The 6577-nt window shown below is 29.8% G+C and overlaps 1 protein-coding gene across 1 annotated transcript in view; it reads right to left on the reverse strand.

Moving 5' to 3' along the window:
* LOC111701146 (muscarinic acetylcholine receptor DM1) overlaps positions 1–6577 on the reverse strand; it is a 34385-nt gene that overhangs the window by 25526 nt on the left and 2282 nt on the right. The gene's annotated exons all lie outside the window — the stretch shown is intronic.

A 6577-nucleotide genomic window follows, 5' to 3' on the forward strand; every position in this document is an offset into this window, starting at 1 on the left:
AGAAGATGTCAAGACTCAAATGATAAAGTCGTCTTTATTGTATTTATATAATCGCGTACCACTGTATTTTACAAAACGTTGCAAAAAGTAATTTAAATGTGTTTACGTTGATTAATTAAAAATAATACTTTGAATATTATTTGCATGGAACGGGCAGCCGTAGTACATTTGAATTTCCGAGCCGGGTCAATCTTTTCGGTCCCAGTTTGTACTGTATCGCCCAGACATTGGGTAAATAAAGCAGGGACTCAATAGGACTAGCCGGTGCAACAAGGTTGACGCGGTCAGACTTTAGGTTGAATTTACTTTTACTAAAGGGTCAAGAAGTGCGTGATGGATCAGACAAAGCATTATGGTCGGGTACCAATGTGAATCGTGAATTGCTTGGATGTTCGCTTGAAACTACGCTTAACGTCCTGGAAGTTAAACAAATTGCAAGAGAAACAATTCGACATTTTAATTATATTTGTTAGAAAATAAAAATGTAAAACTTTATTCTAGCTCACATAGCTTCCATACCTACAGCTGGTAAAAATACATAATCGAAATTTAATTAATTTTATTCAAAAATTCTCAAAATAATGAATAAATTAATTATGCTAAAACGCAGTGATAAGTTTGAATCCTGGAAGAATTTAATAAGAAAGTTAGGTTCAATTCTTCAATTTCTACATACAGAGTTTAGTGCATACAAGTGAAGAGAATAGAGATATTAAGGAGAAGAAGAAGTATTGAAAGATTTCAGATTTAATTTAGTTTGGAAAAAGAATCTGTGATCAAATTTGAGAAGAGGGAATGATAATCCCCCGATCTAATAATTTGTTTTAAGAGAAAAATCTAGTTAATATACTTGGCTTTAAAGGGGATGACCGGCTCGACATTTTTGTTGAGATGACAGTGCAGCATTGGGTATAGAAGCATTTTTCTAGTTTCATTTGAGACCTTTACAACATTTGTACGGTATAGAGTTGTTCAACAAGAGTGCAAATTCAATCTAAAAAATACTCCTGAATTGTCCATTCTAGAGGGTTGATTTTAAAAATCTATATTTTTTAAATTTATAGATAAAAATGATATATAAATAGTAAAAAATGTAACAAAAATTCTACAGATACATAATAACATGTATAAGAAAATATTTTAAAAAAAATTATCGATGAAAGTCAATTGGGAGAATCGATTAATTTTATTTATCAATCGTTATCTTCTCTAAAACTGTATTTGCAATTTCTTCAAATGCCATCTTATAAGCTTTAATCGTTTAAGAATATCGATTACAGCGCAGGCCGAAATAATTGCAATAAAAGTCTGAATCCATAAGGAATTATAATTTTCAATAATAAGAGGACATTTTTTTCTTAACCTGTTTCTACACAAGCCAATTATTTTTACTCAAATTAAATCTAAAAACTTTCTCTACGATACTGCACTTTAAATAGAATAAATTTAGGACCGTTAGATTTAGTAATTCATTTTTTAATCCGTTTTAAAACAAATCAGACAGTTCTTGCCATTAAAAGAACCCACGAAGATTTAAGAAAATTTAACTTAAACTGAAATTGTGAAGATCAATTGATATTTCTTTAATCAAGTCATAATATTCGGTGAGGTACAAACTTTTATAGCATAATGTTTTGTTTTTATAAAAAAGTGATCGCTTAAAAAGCCAACAGAAAACTGTTAAATTATTAAATTTGATCAAAATATTAGGAGCAAAGTATTTTCGAAGCTGCAAATCGATTCAAAATTTTAAAAATGTCAAAACTTTTCCCGGCCATATGCATTTCCAAAGAACTTATAACTATTTTTGTTTTCTAAAAATCTTGATAAAAAAATTTAAAAACGTTCTTTTAAAGAAAATATTCCTTTTGAAAGAAAGTTATTCTTTTATTCTCTTATTCTCATCATGAATATATATTTTATTTAAAGGGACTATATAAGCGCTATTCCCGATCTACACCGGTACCTCTAAAACTTAATTTTTCTCTTTAAATATGATCAAGACAAATTCATTTCTTGGTTTATCTATCGTTTTCTTTTCTTTTGTGGTTTCTATGCAAAATTGACATTTTTATCAGATCAAAGTTTCAATTTTAAACTGCCATCTTTCACGGAAACCTGGAAGGTTCTTAAACAGTCTCTTTAAGCTTGTCTGATGATTTGCATTTCTAGACATGATTCTCTAGTATGCATTGGAAAGAAATGGAGTGGATAGAATTTGAAGATTTGGTTTCGAATTCATCAAAATATATAAATATTCAGTTTGATCTTTTAACAACTTAGCTAACCCTATATCTAGGTTTCTTTTATAAATGAAATTCTAAAATTTCACTCAAAAGAAATGAATTAAATTTTCAATACAAAAATAAGATGTGCTTTATTATTTATTGCCTTACAAAACTTTAACAAGAAAAATATTTTTGATATTAGACCTTTTTGTCAGGTTTTGATATTAGACCTTTGATATTAGACCTTTTTGTCAGGTTTTGATATTAGACCTTTTTGTCAGGTTTTGATATTAGACCTTTTTGTCAGGTTTTGATATTAGACCTTTGTTGTCAGGTTTTGATATTAGACCTTTTTGTCAGGTTTTGATATTAGACCTTTTTGTCAGGTTTGGATATTAGACCTTTTTGTCAGGTTTTGATATTAGACCTTTTTGTCAGGTTTTGATATTAGACTTTTTTGTCAGATTTTGATTTTGATTTAAAATTTTCTATTTCAAAATGTACAATTTCCCTAAATTTCTCAAATTTGAATTGTATACAATTTAAAAAGTTCTAATTCCCATTTTCACAATTTTCCAAATTAATTCTATCCCAAATGTACAATTTCTGAAGTAAACATTTTCCCAAATATCTAAATTCCACCATTTGGATTTCCCAAATGTATGATATTAATTTCCCAGCAATGCAATCTCCCAAATGTACTTTTTCAAACATAAAATTTACCAAGAACACATTTTTCACATGTTAAATTTTCAAAATGTTCTGTTTCATATATGTTCAGTTTAGCACATGTACAACTTCCCAAAATGTACAATTTTCCAAATGTACGATTCCACAAATTAATTACTTGATATTGATAAAAATTTCATATTTAATCTAATAGGTCATTTAAAAAAATACTTTCAAGAAATTGTTTTCTTGAGACTTAATACATATTGCGTATTAGTTACAATTTGTACTTTGTCCTTGGGAGATTATTTGTAAAAGTTTTTAACAAGGAAAGAATAATTTGAAGATTTTAAAATTCGTCTACGTTTAGTCCAACATCGAAATTAAAATTTGTCTAGATTATTTATGGATTATTATCTTTTTTGCGAAAACTTATAGTGCTTTAAAAGTTTTAGAAATTTAGAAATTTAAAATTTGATACCATAAATCTTCCCCAGCAAGTAAACCTAGAGAAACCTCTTATAAGAAATATGCTGTTAATAATTAATAGGTGATGATGAAAATTAATTACCTTCAGTCTTTCAAAGGCAATAGACCTAGGGCACAGTTTTAGTTTTCCGTTGTTCTTAAAGCTGTCATTTTAGATTGTAAATCGTATTTAACGAATTTTCCTTTTAAAATTTTGAGCATTTTAATTTCATAATGTAAACATTTTTTTCTGGGGTAAATATTTCATCTGTTATTATCCTGAAGCCTTCCCTGGCGTCATGTGAGTTTCCAAAAAAACTTTGGGTATGATTGATTCAGCCGTTTTGACGTTTATTGGATACTAGCTGCAGGGTCCGGCGCTGCCCGTGGAATTTTAAAAAATCAAATTTGAAATAAAATAATTGGATTTTTGAAGAAAAAATTTTCTATTAAGAAAACAATTTTCGATAAAAAAAATGTTGAATTTCTGAAGAAAAGAAAATTTAAAATTTGTTTAACCTATGTAACTTCCATGCTACCTATTAAGTCCATTCGGTCTAGTCGTTTGGCCGGACAGAGGGAACATTTATATGAATGCATTGTTTTATTATTTAGAAGACTAGCTGAAGGGCCCGGCGTTGCCCGGGGAAAAAAAAATTGTGCAAAAAAATTTCAATTTCTTTTTGCCTGTGTCAACCCCCCCGCCTACCCATGAATGTCCACAAAAAAGTTTTCCCCCATTCGGTCCAGCCGTTTGGTCGGCCAGAGGGAACATATATATAAATGTCTTGTTTTATTATATAGAAGAAAGCACACAAACAAACATCAAATCAGAAACCCAAAATTTTAGAGTTCAACCAATCGGAGAAAAGAGAAACTGCAGAAATCCGAATTCATGATTCTGCAGATTCTGCAAAAAAAGTGTCCACCGTGGATATCGAGATCTAGCGATCGGGATGTTGAGTATCCAAAATTCTCTGTTCTATTAAAACAAATAGTCAAAGTATGAACTGTTTGAACTATTTGTTTAAACATACAATTAGAGTAGGAATCATGTATTTTAATTTTGCAAAATTCTATTCAAAATTTTGCAAAATGCAATAAAAAATATGTGAAGAATCCGATCAAAACTTTATTAAAATCATAAACTTTTTCATTTCCACTTAAAACTTGAAAGGCCAAAATACTTAGATGATTTATTTTTATTTCTTCTTCATCTAAATACATTTACTTTTTGCTTGTTTTGTGTTTGTTTTCTGCGTGAGTTGAATTTTATACAATTTGATCCATATCGGTTTAAGATTAATACACTGGCAAAATATCGAATACAATTCTTGATCTCAATATTCACGAACTCAGGTTCCAAAGATTAAAATATAAAACTCTGCGCAATCAGATTGTAAAGATATACAGACTATAAATTAAGAGTTAGAATTGACTGAAAAAAATTAAATCATGATATAATTACTCAGAGTTCTAAGGCTCTTTTATATTTTTTGTTTTCTATATTTGTTTGTTTTTAATCTAGTATTCCTAGGAAAACACGTAAAACAGTTTTATGTCTCTATTTTTCAGTTTCAAGGTGAAAAAGAGCACTTCCAACAGCTGTTATGTTAAACTAAATTTCTCCATCTTTATTTAAAAATTGCTTTTTTTGAAGTTTTTCTTAAAGAAACGCGTACTTTTCAAATGACCTTACAGGGGGCTGATAATTACATTTGCACAATTGCCCTGAGAATAGGGTATCACAAGATTCGTATTGAAGCACTGAATTCAGAAACGTCAAAATAATCAAAGTCGGCTAAAAATTGAACATGTTCAAAGGTTAAAAACTGAGTTTGAGCCAAAAATTAGTTCAAAATAGAAAAATCCTTTTTTTGCCTTTGTTCAAACAATTGTAAAAATATCGAAACGCAAACAGATGTACAGTATTCAGCGGCTTCTGACGCATCTTTAGATATCCATTTAAACATTTTGAATGAAAAAAACTTTTTTGATAATTTTCAAATACAATTTTTTTTGAGGAAAAAACATTAAGAAACTTTTTTAAGCAAACACTTTTAAAATAAGAAAGATAAAAAATATTTTCCATCCTATATTAAACAGACAAGGTTTCAACTGGGTACCGGTGTGAATCTGGAATCGCCATCTTTTTTGAGGGTCATTTGAAATGTTAAAATTATACCTACAGTCTCTATAACAACTGAAAATAAATTGGTTTGCACTGTCATTTCAACATTTTAGATTTTACAATAAATTTTATTTTGTTGTTGCCTTTAAAGACTTATGATTATATGTAAAAAATAGATAACCAGAAAGCAATGGAATAGGAAGACGACATTATAGCAATACTTAAGATTATCTGAGGTTGTTACAAAGTAAATATTTTTAGTGTAAATAGACACTTACAAAATTGCTAGAGTGAAATCTGTTCACTCTGCACAATTAATGTGTCTCATTCTTCTGGTTATCACATTATCTTATCAACTGAGGAAATTATTTCAATCCTAACTCTCAAGAAACCTTGAAAAAAGACTATTTAACATCAAAGTGTAAACCCCTTTAGAAACATTGGGCAATACCCCGATTAAATAAGAAAAAGTACATTATTCATAAAATATGATGACTAAGATGCATTTTAGGTTTATAGTCTTCTGCGAACGCTTTGAAAACTAATCCAGCTGAGTCAACTATACATGTCAAATCTTTAAAATAAGACAGATCAACTTTAACAAAATATGCCACTTTTAAAAAAAAATTAAAACATAAAAATATGCAGAATATTTTCCCTATACCCTACCCCCATTGAGCTTTATGTCTAAAAGAGATGGGGGCTCATGTAAACTTCGGTTCAAGTACCGGTCCGAATTTTAAGCAGCTTGAGCAGACTGTACGGTACATATAAAGATCAAATAAGGCATAACGGGACAGTACATAAAATGACGGGACAGTACATAAATGACGGGACAGTACATAAAATAACGGGACGGTACATAAAATGACGGGACGGTACATATAATGATGGGACAGTACATACAATGACGGGACAGTACATAAAATGACGGGACGGTACATATAATGATGGGACAGTACATAAAATGACGGGACAGTACATAAAATGACGGGACATTACATAAAATGACGGGACAGTACATATAATGACGGGACAGTACATATAATGACGGGACAGTACATAAAATGACGGGACAGTA

The sequence above is a fragment of the Eurytemora carolleeae genome, unplaced genomic scaffold (genome assembly GCF_000591075.1).
Source record: "Eurytemora carolleeae unplaced genomic scaffold, Eaff_2.0 scaffold85, whole genome shotgun sequence".
NCBI lineage: Eukaryota > Metazoa > Arthropoda > Copepoda > Calanoida > Temoridae > Eurytemora > Eurytemora carolleeae.